A 20,398-nucleotide genomic window follows, 5' to 3' on the forward strand; every position below is an offset into this window, starting at 1 on the left:
AGTCTTCTTAAACCTTCTTCATTGGCGACTCTGTCTACGTAAGATATTTTTAGGAATCTTCTGTAAAGCCACATCTCGAAAACATCTATTACAAAAACTTTGTTTAGCCCAATCGGGATACCATTTGACCTTTCATTAGGAGCTGCACCAAATTTTATTTTTCTAATCTTTAGGGGGGGGGTCAATAGTAGTACAAATTCAAAATCTCGACTGAATTGGACCTTTGCGTTAGCCGCCATCTTGATTTTAAACGAGAACCGTTTTTGCTTAATATCTCCGCCATTTTCAACTTTTCGGCAAAAAATATATAGACTGAAATTGTTAAAAATGTGATTTTCTATAATTTCGTTAATTATATTTTTTCGTGCGGTCCACATTTTCCGAGTTATGGGGAAAAACAGTGACAGTTAAAGCATAATTATTGATTTATTGAATTATCTCGTTTATTATTACTTTTACAACAAATTTTAACGTATACAAAAATGAAGAGAATTAAACTTTGTACAATTTTCATTTTTTCATTTTTTTTTATAAAATCAATATTTAAGGTAGTACGTATGCGGTAAAGACGCGAGCGTAAGACCCGATTGATTTTAAAGCAATTGTTTTTGTTCAATATCTTCCCCATTTTCAACTTTTCGACCAAAAGTGTAAGGACTGAAATTGTTGCAATTACGATTTAATACAATTTTTGAAGAGAACCAGTGGCAAGTCTAAGAGGGGGGAATGGGACAATTCCCCCAACGGGGTCCAAAATTTAAAAAAAAATTGTTGAAATATTAAAATATGTTAGCTGACATGAAACTTAATTATCGACAGACAAATTCAACCAATAAAACGCGCTAGTTAATAAAATTAAGTGAACTTAGTGCATATGAGTTATTATTTATGTCTTTTATGTACTTAGTTTGGTTGGTGTTTCATTGGAAGTTTCAAAAATTTTATAAAATATAAATCTCTTTATTTTTGTTTATGTATAAATAATTATGTCGTTAAGTTAATAATAATAAATGATACAATTCAATAATTATGCTTCCCCTCCGCTTCCACTATTTTCCTCCTTAACTCGGAGAATATTGATCGCATAAACAAATTGTGGAAAGGAGATTGTAGGAAATTGCGTTTCCAACAATTTTAGTACCTACCGTTTTTGTCGAAAAGTTGAAAATGGCGGAGATATTAAGCAACAACGGTTCTCCTTTAAAATCAATATGGCGGCTAATGCAACCGCGGAATTTAGTCGAGATTTTAAATTTACACTACCATTGATCTCCCCTAAAGGATGTAATTATACAATTTGCGGCAGCTCGGAAAAAAGATTCAATTCGGTAATTATGCTCCCCCCACCACTTTTTACTATTTTACCACTTAACTCGGAAAATATAAACGGCATGAAATAAAATTGTTAAAAAGAAATTGTAGAAAATCATATTTAAAACAATTTAAGTTGAAAATGGCGTAGATATTGAATAAAAACAATTGCTACAAAATCAATCAGGTCTTACGCCATTATCACATACATACTACCTTAAATATTAACTTTATCAAAAAAATGAAAGAAACTAAAATTGTGTAGAATTCAATTTTCTCTATTTTTGTATAGGAACATTTTTGTCGTAAAACTAACAATAAACGAGATAATTCAATAATTATGCTCTATTTATATATAACTGTCACTATTTCCCGCTATAACTCAGAAAATATCGATGACACGAGAAAATTGTAAAAATAGAAATGATAGAAAATTACATTTTCAACAATTTTGGTTGTTATACTTTTTGTCGAAAAGTTGAAAATGGCGGAGATATTGAGCAAAAACGGTTCTCGTTTAAAATCAAGATGGCGGCTAACGCAATGGCGGAATTCAGTCGAGTATTTAAATATACACTACTATTAACGACCTCTAAAGATTAGAAAAATAAAATTTGGGGCAGCTCCTAATGCAAGGTTAGGCCTGTTATTCGTCTAACCCGACTGGACTAGTTCGTTTTTTGAATTTTCGATTTAGAAGAGACTTGCTTTTATTCTTCTTTCATTCTGATAGAGCATTTATTTAAATTTTCGAAGACCAAAAGTGTTTCTACTGAATAAAATTTTCACACGAACAATTCACCTAATTCAATATTGTTGGAGCGATAAACAGTATACAGGGTGTCCCGAAAAGATTGGTCATAAATTATACCACAGATTCTGGGGTCAACAATAGGTTGATTGAACCTCACTTACCTATATACACACAAAAAGTTACAGCCCTTTGAAGTTACAAAATGAAAATCGATTAGAGATTTTTTATTGAAAATAGCCCGGGAGGTAGCGTCAAATTTGACTGGAGCATTTTAGCATGGCTGGTTTCTTTTTATTTAGGTAGGTGTTCCAAAGCTTATTAACAAATGATGTGTCAGCTGGCCCAAAACCGGGGATTTTAGACAAGAAAAGGTAAAATATGAAAGTTGATGGACAAAAGCTACAGCTTAAATGTCAAATATTTATATACGTTATTCAATACATTTGATAGCTTTGCTTACTTGGCTCCTACCTTTCACTCAAAAGATCCAGGTTCAAATCCTGACGCGGAAAATTCTTTTTGTTTTTAAATTGACATTTTATTTTGAAAAATAGTTATTTTTATAATACCACGTTTTTATTATTTATACGAGACAATATAAAAAAATCTGTTTGTCTTTTATAGAATCGCAAACTATGCATTTTTGTTCATAATATTATGATTGATCTTAATAAGCAAATTTGTTGTACATGAACTTCTGAAGGTTCCTGAGTTGGTAAGACCAACAATTTAAGTGGAAAGGGAGATATTATTTGTTATTTTTTTGGACAAACTGTTTTTTCTTAATTTTATATGTTGTAGAACCGAAAGATACAACCCTAAATTTTCACTTTTCTCTCACCAACCCCCATTTTTTAATAGCAATCTAAATATTTCCCTATTCTCTCTAATACATAAAAATGAATGTTTGTCTGTACCTATGTCCCTTATGGAATCGTAAACTATGCATTTGGTAGAAAAAAGTATACGTACGCAATATTTTTTAGTATTTTTTGGCTTTCTGGTAATTTTTAGGTATTAAACTTTCAAACATTATTTAGTTTTAAGGCGGTACGAAGTTTGCCGGGTGAGCTAGTTAATAATAAAAAAATATTCTTGGACTAGTGTGGCAAAGATTAAAAATTATAAATCAATAATTTATGAATTTTAGATTGTAATAAAAAAGCGTCAGCTGCATCATGTACGTTGCAAAAAATGTTAGCTGGCCAAGTGGACATGCCGTGATATTATAAAAATAACTATTTTTCAAAATAAAATGTCAATTTAAAAAACAAAAGGAATTTTCCGCGCCAGGATTTGAACCCCGATCTCCTGAGTGAAAGGTAGGAGCCAAGTAAGCAAGTATATCAAATGTTCTGAGTAACGTATATAAATATTTGACATTTCAGTTGTAGTGTTTGTCCATCAATTTTCACATTTTACCTTTTCTTGTCTAAGATCCCCGGTTTTGGGCCAGCTGACACATCATTTGTTAATAAGCTTTGGAACACCTACCTAAATAAAAAGAAAACAGCCATGCTAAAATGCTCCGGTCAAATTTGACACTACCTCCCTGGCTAAAATGGACATGTGTCATTCTTATGGCAGCAAAATCTTAAAAAAAGATTAAAGTAAGTGAAATTTGTGCACCCCATAAAAATTTTATGTGGGTTTTGTTCCTTTAAACCCCCCCAAAATTTTGTGTACGTTCCAATTAAATTATTATTGTAGCACCATTAATTAAACACAATGTTTTAAAACATTTTTGCCTCTTAGTACTTTTTCGATAAGCCAGTGTTTATCGATAAATTTTAAATATTTATCGAATCCACCACATATTTGTATATGGTTTAGAACGATTATAGAGACCTGTTAATAATCTGAAAATTTATTATTTATAATTTACATTTTTACGTATATTTTGAAAAAGAAGCCACATCTCGATAAAAGGTGACTTGTCAAAAAAGACTAAGAGGCAAAAAAGTTTTAAAAACACTGTGTTTAACTAATGATATCACAATAATAGTTTAATTGGAACGTACACAAACATTTGGGGGGTTTATAGGAACAAAACCCCCATAAAATTTTTATGTAAATATATTAAAAAAGAAGCCGCGTCTCAATAAAAACTGGCTTATCGAAAAAATACTAGGAGGCAAAAAAGTTTTAAAAACGTTGTGTTTAACTAATGGTACCACAATAATGAATTAATTGGAACGTACGCAAATGTTTGGGGGGGGGGGGGGTTAAGGGAACAGAACCACCATAAAATTTTTATGGGGTGGAAAAACTTCACTATAATTTTGTTTTAAGATGATCCTGCCATATGAATGATACATGTCCATTTTCAATAAAAAATCTCTAATAGTTTTCGATATATGGAAAAAAATCGATTTTCGTTTTGTAACTTCAAAGGGCTGTAACTTTTTTTATGAGCACCTTTGTAGTAAGGTAAGTTAAGTTCAATCGAACTATTTTTGACCCGAGAATGTGTGGTATAATTTATGACCAATCTTTTCGAGACACAGGGTGTTTCATTAATAATTGTCCATATAGTAACTGGAGAAACCTTAGCACAAAATACGAAGATTTAACCTAAAAGACATAAATAAAATGTGGTTCCTTACAGAGTTACAGGGTGTTTTATCTAAAAATTTAAAAACTATTTTTGCTCAGAATTTTAAAACTATTCGACGTATCCTTTTCATACTTGGCAGGAAGTATAGGTACTGTACAAACTACTAAATTGTGTTAAACAAACGTTTCTGTCTATTACCAGAGGCGTACGAAGGGGGAAGTGAATGGTTGTCCCTTTGCAAAAAACTACGCCACTGACGGAATTGCTATTTTAGTTAAATTTTTGGATCCTTCAATACTTTTTATGAAAATAATATACTATATTATATATATAACATATAATATTAGTTTTCAAGATCTTTGAAGTTAAAAATGAAACGACACGGTTATTTTGATTAATGTATTGTGTCGCTTCATTTTTAATTTTAAATATTTTCAAAACTAATCATTTTATCGTTACGAATGAAGAGTATATTATTTACATAAAAAGTATTGAAAATAACAAAAAATACACGAAAATAGCAATCTCGTCAGTGGCGTAGAATTTGGGAAGGGTCAACTAGCCACTATCCCATGTCGTATGCTTCTGGTAGTAGCTAGAAACGTTTATTTATCTTAATTTAGTAGGGTGTACAGTACCTACACTTTCAGCCAAGTAAGGATACGCCAAATAGTTTTAAAGTACTGGGTACAAATAATTTTTAAATTTTAATCATAATATGAATCATATATCATAAATTAATCAAAATAACTGTACCGTTTCATATTTAACTTTAAATATCTCGAAAACTAATGACTTTATGGTTACCAATGGGGAGTATATTATTTACGTAAAAAGTATTGGAGAATCTAAAAGTGGCACTAAAATAGTAATTCCTCCAGTGGCGTAGAATTTGGGAATGGTCAACCATTCACTATCCCCTAACGTACGCCTCTGGTAGTAGCTAGAAACGTTTGTTTATCATAATTTAGTAAGTTGTATAGTAGTCGCAACATCTGCGATACCGGTTGTTTGGTTAGATGTTGTAGATGTTGGCAGATGTTCGCAGGCATTCGTTGGCGTTCGCAGATGTTGTAGAACGTATCACCAGGCTCAAATGGAACTGGGCAGGACACGTCGCGAGGCTGAAAGATTCAAGATGGGCACGAAAGCTGATGGAGTGGAGACCAAGAGAAGATAAACGAAGTAGAGGAAGGCCGCCTACACGATGGGCAGATGATATCAGGCGGATTAGTAAAAACTGGCAAAAATCAGCACAAAACCGTGAAGTGTGGAAACAATTGAGGGAGACCTATGTCCAGCAGTGGACGTGAATTGGTTGGATGATGATGATAGTAGTCGCACTTTCAGCCAAGTATGAAAGGGATACGTCGAATAGTTTTAAAATGCTGAGCAAAAAAAATTTTTAAATTTTTAGATAAAACACCCTGTAACTCAGTAAGGAACCACATTTTATTTAAAAGTTTTAGGTTAAATCTTCGTATTTTGTGCCAAGGTTTCTCCAGTTACTATATGGACAATTATTAATAAAACACCCTGTATTTTGATGAATATGCCAAATCTGCCGCAATATAAATATCATAATTTATTCCAAAGATAAACTCGTTGGACAGGAACTATTCTATCTGATAAACGTAGCCACCATGGCAATTAAATACGTCAGAACTACCAAAAACTGGGTATATACCGCAGGATTAAGCCGCAGCGTCTGATATGGCAAAGCAAGTAGTCTTTTTCGTCAAAAATGTCACGTTTTCTTATAAGGCAGCGCCCTCACTGATGACGAACTAGCTGTTCGTCACAAAATTTTTGCGTGCTAGAAGTAAATTGTGCTAATGTGGACGTGTTCGCGCATAAATCGGACGCAAGAATTTTCGACACACACACAACGCACACGCTCTATCAGTTGTCGGTTTTTGAGCGAAGATCAAAGAATTCGTGTCGCATACAGTTTGCAGTGTGGACACTGCTTCATTTACTCCACACAACCTGAGCAGACACAACGAACGATAAACATATTTTCGATGGTCGAGTAGTTAAATCTGCACGCAAAATCTTGCGACGAACCATTAATTCAATACGCAAGTAAACATTTACCAGTAAGGACGTGGCTTAAAGTTAACCTCTCCTCTTTTGAGAAGAGTTTCCAGCGGTCGTTTTTAGTTCTTCTTACAAGAGCATGTTTTTCATTTCTTATTCTCTTGTTATGTTCGTACGCTTGTTGTGTCTTGTTCCACGTGTACTTCAGGTAAGCTTTTTTCTTTCACCTTCCTACAGAACCACAGAGTTTTTCATTTTGGGAGCGAATTGCTTTTAAAAAACTCCAACATCGAAGTAAATAACTCCTTATTAGTAGTTATAATTTAATTAAAAATCTTAAAAATTCAAATGGATTACATAAATTTGTTCAGAATGAACGTTTTCGGACTTATCAGTCCATCATCAGTGAACTCATGTATGTACTTGCAAAATAGTCCTAAAACCAAACAGTGGTTATATCTAGAATTCAATGTACATTCTTGTAATTCCGTACAGGTTGAAATAAATTTTTTATCAAAGTTTAGGTCAAAACAAAAGATATTTTCAAGAAAGTATATGATTTATATGAGGGGATCATTGTTTAAATGATTAAAAATGGGTTAATTTTTTACAAAATTTATTTTTTTAACTGCTGCGGTAATTCATGTTTTTGTTAAGGGTTTTTTCAATTTTTTGCTGCAACGCTGAAGAATCAATCTTTTATATAAGACTTACTAAATTAAATTTGACCATTACTTTATTTCAATAATTGTAAATCAAAATTGAAAAACAAGTTTCCAAGAAAATATTATTTGTAATATAAATAAGCAATATAAAACATTGTCTTTTGCAGAATAAGTTGCGCTATGGTACCAGTATAAACTGAAAAAAATTGGTTGATAAATATTGAGTGGTTTATGGGATATTTAATTTGTTTATAAAAAATTACCATTTTTTCAATTGCAAAAACGCGGTTGTTGCCGATAGAGTATACAAGTTTTTAAGATCTTATTCTTTTGGTTTTATATATATTTTTCAATTAAACACCCCTCCAAAATGGCTTTTGAAAATTGGTGTAATTTGTTTAAAACTTGTTTTTTTAATAACATCGCCGGTATTAAAAATTTTGAAAGTATTTTCCGATATTCGTGTTCCTGGTAGTTTTTGACATATCCACAAAAGGAAAATATTTTCTAGAACCATTTTTTGCCGAGATAGCTTTTCAAAGTTTAAAAATTCATAATTTGTTTATTTATCAATATTAACATTTTAAAGTGCGTGAGTATATCCATTAACACTACTACTTAACAATGTAGTTTATACATAGAGTTAAAATTTTACAATTCATATTTTAAAAAATAATGATTTGCGTAGCGACCTTAAATGAAAAATATTTGCATGAAGAGTTTTGCAGTAGTACTTTACACTATCTTCGTTAATAATGGACCAATTTCAATGTTTTTCTTTTTAGTTTAGGGTAGCATATAAAATATTCGTCAATTTGTTATAAAAATTTTTTTTTCAAAATTTTTTTTTCTGTAGATAGGTAAATAAAAATTGACAAAAAAGATTTTATAAAAAAAATAACAAAATAATACTGAATTGACATCAAAAATTTTTTAGACTTTTTTTTTGTACAATATTAAAATATATATGTATTTTAGATTTAATTTTATAATCTTTATAACAGGTAGTACACTAAAAATTGTATACATATATATTTGTTAATTTTTATTCACTTATATACATATATTTATATAGAGGTTGTCCTCCATTTTTTTAAATATTTTGTTTTGTATTCACATTAACTTTGCGAGATTTTGGCAATGATTTGTACAAAGAAAAAAGTTTTTATGTTTCTTTAACAAAATTTTACTATTTTGTTAAATTTTTAAAATAAAAATTTGTTTTAATACTCTTTTGTGACAAATTTTATTTATTACAAAACTAGAGCAAAAACATTTTTGAAAAAAAAATTGTTGATAACAAATGAATGAACATTTATTGCAAAAAGGGTAACATGCTATTATTTTTAAATGCTGTCTCAAATTAAAAAAAAAACATTGAAATTTGCCCATTACTAACGTAGATATACAAACTACTCCTCCGCCAATTTTCAGACAAAAAGTTTTCATTTAAGGTGCTAAGAAAATCATCATTTTTCAAAATATTCTGCAATTTTTATTATGTGTATAAATGGCATTGTGAAGTAATAGGGTTAATAGATGTACTCACGTACTTTCAAATGTTGATATTGATAAATAAACAAATTATGAATTTTTAAACGTGGAAAAGCTATCTCGGCAAAAAATGTTTCTAGAAATTTTTTGTCCTTTTGTGGATATGTCAAAAACTACCAGGAACACGAACTGGCGATTTTATTAAAAAAACAAATTTTAAACAAATTACACCAATTTTAAAACGCCATTTTGGAGGGGTGTTTAATTTAAATTTTGATTTGTCAATACATTTATCGAAAATATATACAGGGTGTCCCGAAAAGAATGGTCATAAATTATACCACAGATTCTGGGATCAAAAATATGTTGATTGAACCTCACTTACCTATATACAATAGTGCACACAAAAAAAGTTACAGCCCTTTGAAGTTACAAAATGAAAATCGATTTTTTTTCATATATCGAAAACCCTTCGAGATTTTTCATTAAAAATGGACATGTGGCATTATTATGGCAGCAACATCTTAAAAGAAAATTAAAGTGAAATTTGTACACCCCATAAAAATTTTAAGGGGGTTTGGTTCCTTTAAACCCCCCCAAACTTTATTGTACGTTCCAATTAAATTATTATTGTGACGCCATTAGTTAAACAAATGTTTCTAAACCTTTTTTGCCTCTTAGTACTTTTTTGATAAGCCAATGTTTATCGAGCTATTTTGAATATTTGTCGAATCCACCACATATTTGTATATCGTTAAGTACGATTATAGAGACCTGTTAATAATCTGAAAATGTATTTATAATTTACATTTTTAGGTATATTTTGAAAAAGAAGCCATATCTCGATAAAAGGTGATTTGTCAAAAAAAGACAAAGAGGCAAAAAAGTTTTAAAAACACTGTGTTTAACTAATGGTACCACAATAATAGTGTAATTGGAACGTACACAAACATTTGGGGGGTTTAAAGGAACAAAACCCCCATAAAAATTTTATGTAAATATATTAAAAAAGAAGCCGCATCTCGATAAAAACTGGCTTATTGAAAAAATAGTAAGAGTCAAAAAAGTTTTAAAAACGTTGTGTTTAACTAATGATACCACAATAATGAATTAATTGGAACGTATACAAAAGTATGGGGGGGTTTAAGGGAACAAAACCCCCATAAAATTTTTATGGGGTGGAAAAACTTCACTATAATTTTGTTTTAAGATCCTACTGCCATAAAAATGATACATGTCAATTTTCAATAAAACATCTCTAATAGTTTTCGATATATTGAAAAAAATCGATTTTCATTTTGTAACTTCAAAGGGCTGTAACTTTTTTTATGAGCATATTTGTACTAAGGTAAGTTAGGTTCAATCGAACTATTTTTGACCGCAGAATGTGTGGTATAATTTATGACCAATCTTTTCGGGACACCCTGTATAAAACCAAAAGAAATAAGATCTTGAAAACTTGTATACTCTATCGGCAACAATCGCGTTTTTGCAATTGAACAAATGGTAATTTTTTTGTGGTTTCGATTTAGTATTATCCGCACATTAATAATTATTAAAAACTTTCTACTGTAAACAAAATACGTTAACAGTAGAATGGTACTTTTATTTCTTTTGTAATAAAAATAATACAAAAAATATTTAAGTAGGCACCTACTCGTTCATCCTTTGAGACATATTATACAACGTATTGGGACCGTGCAAGTTCGGCAAAGCGACCTCTATTTCTACGCTCTGTACTTTTATTCGCACTTTTAATTATATTGGCCAATTATATTAGTCCTGGTTGCTTGATAATTGTCAAGACCATAGTCCAAAAAAATAATAAGAAGAAAAAATAAGATGCAGGTTATGTTTAGCAAACGTAAACAATTGTATGTAGTAAATAAAATCAGTTATTAAAATGCAGTACTGCAAGCAAAATACAATTAATTAAATTTACCTTTATATAATAATTGCATATCATATCAATATTGTGGAGCAATATATAATTTTTCTGCGTCAATGACAGAAGGTATGAAATATACGTCAATTTGACAATTTCAATTGACAATGTGAATTATTTAAGATAGTTGCAATATTTCTCCGCGACTCGCGCACGGTCGTTTCTCGTTTCCCTTTCCAAGTACTTGCACACCGCGAATAGGACAAGTCATTCTTTCTACGGACAAATAAAATGAAAACACAAAAATTATATAAACATTACAACATTTAGATATTTCTCACCGAAAAATAGTTATTTTCCTAACTAGTGCGGAAAGTGATACTTTCCCGCACGCGACTGCCGTTGACCCGAACGACGCGATAGCGGAGTTCGGGCAAGCAATCGAGTGCGGGAAAGACACTTTCCGCATGAGTTAGGAACAATATTTTTTCTACGGCCGTATGTTTGGAAAAAAGTCACAACAAATAGAGTTATATCAATTTTTATTTACTAGTAAATACAACAAAATATTTAGTGGAAAAAGAAGAACGTCTATTTATTGCTTCGTAATATTAAAGATAAATGAGCAATTCGCAGCATTCTGCAAATTTATAACGGACGCAAGCTGATCCTTGAATTGGCACTGTGTATTCTCCCTCGACCTGTGCTCGCTGTGATCACTCGACGTAGATGTAGATGGTTCTAAAGAATCGATACTTAAAATTTTGTTACACACATCGCTTTTTTGCTTTTCGGAGTCTTCTAGGTAACCTTCGGCTACAGAAGTTGTTTTCCAACCTCCTAGACGTTTCTCCATCGTTTATTCCATTGTTTTTTTCTTCTGAGACAAGAAATGACCTCACAGAGTTGTTTTTCGAGTCCGTAATTTTGACGATTATTAGATTCCCTTTGTCTTCAATATCGTCGAAACTGATTTTCGTAAGTTCTGCTCTACGATAAGCCCCAGATAAACCAAAAATGGTAACTACTTTTATCATAAGATATATCTCGTTTGGTGCGTCTAACACAAATTTGGCTATATCTTCTTTACTAAAAATTTTTGTTTTTTGTGTTCGAAGACAAATATTTTGTTTTTTCAATAAGTTGTTAGTTTATAAAACTTACTTATATCAATATTGGGCTTTATTTTCATTAAACTTTTAATCATGGAATAGGGTGACCATAAGTGTGTTTGATTTAAGCACTTTGCTCAATTCTAAAAAGTATGCCAAAAATACTTCCTCCTTATAGCTCCTTACTTTCATGGATTCGCAAGAGTTCACAAATGGACAAATTGTTTTTGATACCTCTCTTTGGATTTGGCAGGCAACAAATTTAAATTTGCTTCCGCGGCGACTATCAAGACAGCTTCCGGGATCTCTTCGTCCGATGAATCCATGTAATTTTTTAAAAATTGCAGCGAAAACACACAAATGCATACGTTGTTTGACAAGGTTGTCAAAATCAAACTTTCAATAAAATTGGTTACTATGACTACGATAATGGTTTCAATGACGACGATATTCAAAACCATTGTGATTGTCCACTGATTTGACTTATGAATATTATGTCAAAATAATTCCATTTCAAAGAATTTTGGCGTTAATTTCATTAAAACATGAACACAATAAGATAAATTTGAAATAAATTAGTAAATAATATCTAAATATTAGTTTATTGCATATATTATAATATATTATAATGCCATATTACAAGGTATTCTACTTTCCCGCACTAGTGCGGGAAAGTGCAACTTTCGGAAACAAAATGCGTGCGGGAAAGTGGCTGTTTAGGCACAGCCGTAGAAAATAGTATATTGTGCAACAAGTGCAGAAAGATACTAATTTCTCACGAGTTTGAAAAGTTGCGGTACGAGCGCAAGCGAGTGCCGCAATTCAAACGAGTGAGAAATTATCTTTCTGTACGTGTTTCACACTATACTTTTTCTACAAGCACAGTTTTTCCTAAAAATAAAAATCACAATTTCCAAACGACGATTAATTATAATAGGTACCTATGTGATAAATTTTAAACTGTATTTAATTAATACCTACTAATCAATTTAAATTCCTTATATCTAAATAAATTACACAGAAATCAGTTAAAAAATTAATGCACTGCCTTAATTTGTTTAAATTTAAACAATTATTACACATTATTGACATTATATTTATGCAGTCACGGATTTACACAAAACCTACTTCATTCGACGTCTCTTGCACAGGTTGCTAAATCCTTATTGGTTATTTGATAATTATAAAATGTTTAATAAGAATAAAATTGTAAAATAAAACAGTTGTAACATCCATAATTTAGTTTCTATGCTATAGTTAAATATAATAATTGTCTTATAGGTTATATTAATAGGGCTTTTCATCGATTGTCATTTGTTTCGAGCTTCTGTCATGTGTCACATAATATTAATATATCTACGCCATACGTCTTTGGTTTGTATCATTGTTATATACCAATAACGTATGACGTAGATATATTAATATTATGTGACACATGACAGAAGCTCGAAACAAATGACTGTGAATGAAAAGCCCTATTTGTGAACTGCATAGTAAAATAAAAGTCGTTCGCTGTTAATATAAATTCGGCCTTATTCGAATCATGTGAATGATGTTTGTTTTGCTTCTACCTTTTTTTTTAAATTGTAACAATAGTTTCAATAAATAAAAATAATGTCTAATTATAATAAATCGATGGTACATTATATTAATATTAATTATTGGTAATTTGTACGAATATTAAACAATTACTTTATATATTCTACCATTAACTTATTAAAAAAATAACATTGGCTTTTATATTTTCAAAAATCTATAGGTCACATACTGTATATTCCAGTGCAGATAGAATTGAAACTAGACAACTAGTGTGGTATGGTCACGTGAAACGAATGAGTAAAGATAGATGGGCAAAGAAAGCTTTGAATTACATACCACACCAAAGAAGAAGAAGGGGAAGACCTTCAGTTGCCTGGGAAGAAAATGTACGGCACATCATGAAAGATAGAGCCATCAAAGAAGACGAATGGATGGACAGAAAACGATGGCGGTCGAAATGCGAGAAGCGGCAGAGGCTGTAGGAACCTCGCTTATAGATAGATAGAGATAGAAAAATCTATAGGTACCTACCCAGTTTTTCTTATTTGCTAAATATTTCTTTGCATAGATTTACTTTAGAGATGTAATAATATCTAATAAACGCAATATTGATTAAATTAAAAATATAAAAAGTAAAGATTGGTATGGGATTCGAACCCCCATTAACCACGTCCAAAGACCAAAGACCATTTCTCGTCGCCACCCGCTTGAACTGTCAAAACACTTAAGTAATAATACTTTAGGATGTAGGGGAGTAGGATAGTGACGTAGTCGATACTCCCCTTGAATTATACTACCGACCAAATAGGCTCATTTATCTCTGTCGCAATTGTCACCCATTTTAAGATGGCAGGGCGCACTAGAGTATTATATATCTATGGGTAGCACAGACACGTCTGTGCTGGTGCGTGGTATCCATCGAGAGTCGATAAGATCAATGGGCCCGTGAGAAGGGGTCCAAGCGCGTCCGTGTTTTAACAGAAGGTAAGTCAGAAGTTGTTCATTCGCTGACACGAGTAATTGTCTGTGGTGTTGCTAAAGTTTGTTGCAGCTGTTTTTAGAAGTTTTTTGCTCATGGAATGGACAAACGAACTTATTTTTGATTTTTTTAAATCTGTATCAAAATGGAACTTGGAACCAAATGGAATTCTACAACGCCATAGCATAAGAACAGGAACGATATATACGATACATCTTCTTCTTCTTTAAGTGCAATCTCCGCGGCGGAGGTCGGCAATCATCATAGCTATTCGTATTTTAGAGACGGCTGGTCTAAAAGGTTAATTTGATGTACATCCGTACCACTCTCTCAGGTTGCGCAGCCACGATATTCTGCGTCTCCCTATGCTTCTCTTTCCTTGAATCTTTCCTTGTATAATCAATTGGAGCAAGCTGTATCTCTCTCCACGTGTAATATGTCCGAGATATTCCAATTTTCTTGTTTTGATGGTATTTAGGATTTCCATTTCTTTATTCATCTTTCTCAGAACCTCTTTGTTTGTGACGTGTTCTGTCCACGATATTTTCAGAATTCTTCTGTACACCCACAGCTCGAATGATTCTAGTTTTTTCATTGATGCAGCATTCAAGGTCCAAGCTTCCATTCCATAAAACAAAGTTGAGAAAACGTAGCACCTAGGCAACCTAACTCTTAGCTCCAACTTCAAATCTCTTGTGCAGAGCAATTTTCTCATTTTGTTAAAATTTGATCTAGCCTTTTCTATTCTGATTTTGATATCCTGTAAGTAATCTCCTGTGGAGTTGATTATTGTTCCAAGGTATGCATATTGGTCGACTCGTTCGATATTGGATCCGTTTATGAAGAGATTTTCGTTATTTCTTTGAGTTTTCGATATTCTCATAAACTTTGTCTTCTTGAAATTCATTGTTAGCCCGTATTGTTGTCCAAACTCTGCTATTCTGGTCACCACCTCTGAAGATCCCCAATATTTTCAGCTAAGATGGCAGTGTCATCCGCATATCTAATGTTGTTAAAGAAACTCCATTTACCTTTTTTCCAGCTGTTTCACCCTCAAGAGCTTTTAAGATCTCTTCCGAGTAGGCATTAAAAAGAATTGGCGACAACACTCATCCCTGCCTCACTCCACGTCTGATTTCAATTGCCTCTGACGGCTGGTCGTTAACACGTACTTTTGCTCGTTGTTTATAGTATAAATTCGATATAATCCTGAGGTCATTGTAGTCCAACTTCTTTGACTCCAGGACATGCATTAATTGTTCATGTCGTACTTTGTCGAATGCTTTATTATAGTCAATAAAACACGCATATATATCTTGATTGACGTCCAGGCACCTTTGTATAAGTATGTTAAGTTAAAAAAGAGCTTCACGAGTTCCCAGGCCTTTGCGAAACCCAAACTTCTTCTTCTTCACGTGCCATCTCCGCGACGGAGGTTGGCAATCATCATGGCTATTCTGATCTTAGATGCTGCTGCTCTGAATAGTTCGGTTGATGTTCTAAACCCAAACTGCGTATTATTAATGCCTATGTCCAGTTTATGATATATTCGGTTATGGATGACTTTCAGTAGCAAGTTTAGCACATGGGACATCAAACTAATGGTGCGGTAGTCGCCGCATTCTCTTTCGGTTTTCTTTTTAGGTAGGCAAATAAAGATCGACGTCAACCATTCTTTAGGTAATGTGCCTGAGATATAAATTTTGTTCAAGAGTACCACTAAAACATCAATATGCTGCTCATCTATAATTTTAAAAGGTCGATAGGAAGCATGTCAGGTCCTGGGCTTTTCCTGTTCTTTATTGTTTTTAACGCATGTATTATTTCTTCCTATGTAATATCTGGACCTATTTCTCCCGAAGTAAGTTCTATGTGTCCCAGGTACCCTCTTTCATCATCGAACAGTTCATCGATGTATTCTGCTCAACGTTGTACTTTTTCATCGGTCTCTGTTATAGCAGCTCCGTGTCTATCCAGAAGTGCACCAGTGAGATTTTGCTTTCTTAGTCCAGCCATTTCTTTGACTTTTTTATGTAGGTTAAATAGATCGTATCTTTTTTAGACGTCCTCGATCTCTTTGCATTTCTCTTCAAAGTGTTTTTCTTTTGCCTGCTTTATCATCTTCCTTATCTCGTGGTTAATCTCCCTGTATTTATTGTCATCTTTGTTCTTATATTGTCTCCGTTGTTCCATCATATTCAGTATCTCGTCGTTCATCCATTCCTCTTTTCTCCTTGTGGAAGTCTTTAGTATATCTTTACAAGGTTCTAGTATGCAATGTTTTAGATACGATACATGGAACCGTATAAAGAAACAATTAAAGGATAGTACCTAGTACTGCTTAGATTAAAGAGTTTAAAAAAGAAGCGAGATAAATCGCTAAATCAAATACTACACAGACGGACCTACACAGACTATCACGGACCATGTGAAGAGTTCTGTCTGCGGTGCGTTGTCGTCCGTAGTCGTCGGCTGTGCTTGATGATCCGTAGAATCGCAGTCCGTGGGAAGGAGGTATAAGATGCGTTCCTCAGTGTAATGGTCTTCAAAATATAAATTGTCCACCATTGAAAATTCTCCAATTTCCACTTTATTGGTGTGTTTGTTTTGAGTTTTATACTATAGTATAAAGTGGGAAGTTGCGTTATAGTAGGGGAGCAAAGTATGCTAAATGTGCAGTCACTCGAGTGTTATGGGGACCGATTAGGTTGTGAAGAGTAGGTCCTAAAACCAAAAAAAGTTAAATAAAGTTTTCCATTTTAGTGGACGCTTGCCATTTTTTAATTTAATTTTCCATTTCCAACAATCATTTTTTTCGATTATAACGTCATCTATCCATAATAGGGAACTTGCACTAAAAAATTTTTTTGCATAAAATTGTTAATTTATGTTTTAAAATGTTATATTCAAAATATTACGTCTTAACAATGAATAGTGTACGTACAACATATGGTCAAAGTTCCGCGCCTAAAATTTCCGTTTCAAACAACTTCAAAAGCGAGAGCTGGGCTCTGACGTCACAGGCCACTCTTATCTTTGCCCGTTCGGTGGGATATTGCATTTAATGCAATTTGATGCAGTTTGCACATAGATAAATAATAATATAGTTGAAATATCTTGTTTTACTCTGTGGCAAAAATGATTTTTTCTGTGACAGGCAAAATATTAACATTTTATCTCTGTTGACATGTATCAAAAAGTTCTTTTTTATGAAATTACTTTTGTCGTTTCTTGTGTTGAAAAACAAAGAAGAAACAAGTAACTTAAAAATAAACAAAACTTTTAGTAATAAAAGTAAGAGTAACTAAAAAGTATTGGTGCTACTATAGTATGCGGTCTACAGTCGGGTTTCTACTATAGCTTGCGGTCTACCGCGGTGTAAGACCGCGGTGTAAGTATAAGCTGAGATGATAAAGATATTAACTTGTAAAATTACAATAATGATTCTTCTTATTTATGCGGATTATTAACTTTGTAAAGAAGGATTTTGTTGGCTATGTACACTTTCTATCGGTACGTCTGCTAATCACCATAATCTTTTTTCAGAAGGCTTTGAACACAATAATGAAAGGCTCCAGTAGGTACTAATAAACATTACAATAAAATATAATCTTTATTATAATGCAAATTACACCGTAATCTTTTCCAGGATATACGAAATCCTTCGATTAGAGGTAGGTAGATCAAACCCACGGGGTAAACCGTATTTTATAATATAATGGTACCAAACTATTGTTATAAACGGTTTAAACATGCTTATTAATAACTCTTACTTATTTGCTTTGACACCTCGCATTTCTCCAATAGAATAGCTTTCACTACTTTTTATAAAAGTTGCCACCATGAAGACATCAACGGTAGGTAAGTTAGTCAGATTGACCTTTTGAAAAACCCTCGTCCGTCATATTATGCGTTTTAAACTCTTTACAAAGTAGCACTCAACTTTATCAATTTCAGTTTAAAACTAAGCTGATTGGGGAACTACTTATTACAATATATAAGATGAACATAAATAATACCTAGGAATTTTCCATTAAAGACGATTAAAATGTAATATACCCGTGATACCTACCCTAATCGCGTTGTTTCCGACTGCTAGGCCCGTGGCCCGTGACGTCGAACCAATAGAAGGACGTTCAAGAGCCTCCTAAGATATTTGAATTTTATAGCATTTTCAAAGTGTCGTAATTAACGTACGGGTTAAAAATATTTGATTTTTTCGCATGCAAGCGTTTTAAGATCATGTTACCTTATGTTTTTTAATATCATTTTAATATTTAAAAATTTATGCAAGTTCCCTATTCGAAAAAATGTTTCGAATAAAAGTTACTTATACTTACGTAAGAAATCCAAATCTGCAATAAAAAATGGGGGCTCTTATTTAAAATTTTAAAGTAAGCCCCCACCCAACCTCCGTGGTGGGTCGTGTTTGGTGTCATTCGATAGATTTTTCAAAAATATTGAATAAGTGTATTTTACAGTTTTTCGATCTGATGTTCATTTCGCGAAATATCGCGGGATCCGTATTTGAAATATGTATTCAATTTTTAAGATTTTTAAAAAATATTGAGCACATATTTTTTAGTTTTTCGATCTATCATTCATTTCGCGAAATATTCGCTTTTTTCTTGTGAAACTTTGGGACTCACCCATTTCCTTACGCCCGGCTCAAATCGTCAGATTTTTGAAATATACACTACTTAACTTACCTTATCTTAATCTGACAATTTCTAGTTTTTTTTTAAGGATAGATTTTTTTTCGGATCCCCCTTAACGAACTCCCCCGTATTAAGAGCCAACATATGGTAGAGGTACATCTGCAGGGTACCAGGTTTCTCCCCATATGCTAATCTGACGCGCTCGAGTAACTGCAAAAATCCCCGCTTTGGCTCCCCTAGTCATTCCAACCTCAATCCCAATACGATAACACTTTTAAGTGTCCATTTGAGCACTAATTTGTTGCTCAGTGTTTCAAATAAACCACTGTATATAACGATAATCTAGATTACACTTTTTTATGGCCTTAGCAGAAAATAATAGAGCACTGTTTACCCAGCCTAAGAAATCGATATAACTAAAAATAACTATTCGTTTCTCCCTGTTTGAAGGAAGTTCCGCCACACCCCTGAAATTTCGATCTGTCCAACGTTTCTTTAATAGTTCTCATTTGACTATTGTACGATAAACAGGTGGCGAAAAAAGTGCCTTAACAATTTTAGTGTTAAAACTATTCGTCATTAAGAGATTGATTCGGATTGGACAACGGAAAAACGATTCGGCGAATAATTTACAGACTTTATTTTGGAATGGATACGAACAACGGTATGTATTGCTCTACACTCTATATCTATAATAATATCATACAGGGTCATCTTTGAATAAGTTTGAATATTCAAATAAATAACCAAATGCCTAGGCCCGGGCACACATAGACAGCGGTCAGGCGTTCTGAGTTCGGAGTTCTGCGTTCTTTTTTGGAGTTCCAAGGTCACACACGCGGAGGTCAGGGCCTGGATTCCGTGCACCGTAGATATCTACATGTCGCTTTCTATCGGTGTCAATTTTCGTAAAAATATTTGAATTTTTAGCTTTAATTGAATTATTTTCTAGTTTTGCTAGGTTATACTCTAATTGATGCTGAAGTGACACTTAGTAAAACAAGAAAATATTTGAATTAAAACTAAAACTTAAAATATATTGACATCGCACCGATCGCTTTCTATCAATGTCAATATATTTGAATTTTTAGTTTTAATTCAAATATTTTCTTGTTTTACTAAGTGTCACTTCAGCATCAATTAGAATATAACCTAGCAAAAATAGAAAATAATTCAATTAAAGCTAAAAATTCAAATATATTTACGAAAATTGACATCTATAGAAAGCGACGTGTAGATATCTACAGTGCACGGAATCCAGGCCCAGTAGGCGGCTAGGAGGGAAACATAAGACATAGATAAGGTATATCTAAGTAGAATAGATAGGCAACTCTTTAATACGTAAAATTGCAATGTATACAGCGCCCTCTGTCCGGTTTAGTCATGAACTAAATGGACAATGGC

At 32.7% G+C, this 20,398-nt stretch overlaps 2 protein-coding genes across 9 annotated transcripts in view; one reads left to right on the plus strand and one right to left on the minus strand.

Moving 5' to 3' along the window:
* Nucleotides 1-20,398, minus strand: part of LOC114335305 (pancreatic lipase-related protein 3-like) — a 593,140-nt gene that overhangs the window by 136,943 nt on the left and 435,799 nt on the right. The gene's annotated exons all lie outside the window — the stretch shown is intronic.
* The window catches only part of LOC114335297 (lactosylceramide 4-alpha-galactosyltransferase), a 152,042-nt gene that overhangs the window by 61,433 nt on the left and 70,211 nt on the right, over nucleotides 1-20,398 (plus strand). The window contains exon 1 of one of the 7 annotated variants that reach the window (XM_028285514.2): nucleotides 19,528-19,658. The exons of the other annotated variants lie outside the window; for them this stretch is intronic. The gene's annotated coding sequence lies outside the window, so the exon portion shown is untranslated. Of the gene's footprint in view, nucleotides 1-19,527; nucleotides 19,659-20,398 lie in introns of those variants that run through there. 7 annotated transcript variants of the gene reach the window in all.

This window comes from Diabrotica virgifera, chromosome 3 (genome assembly GCF_917563875.1).
Source record: "Diabrotica virgifera virgifera chromosome 3, PGI_DIABVI_V3a".
Lineage (NCBI taxonomy): Eukaryota > Metazoa > Arthropoda > Insecta > Coleoptera > Chrysomelidae > Diabrotica > Diabrotica virgifera.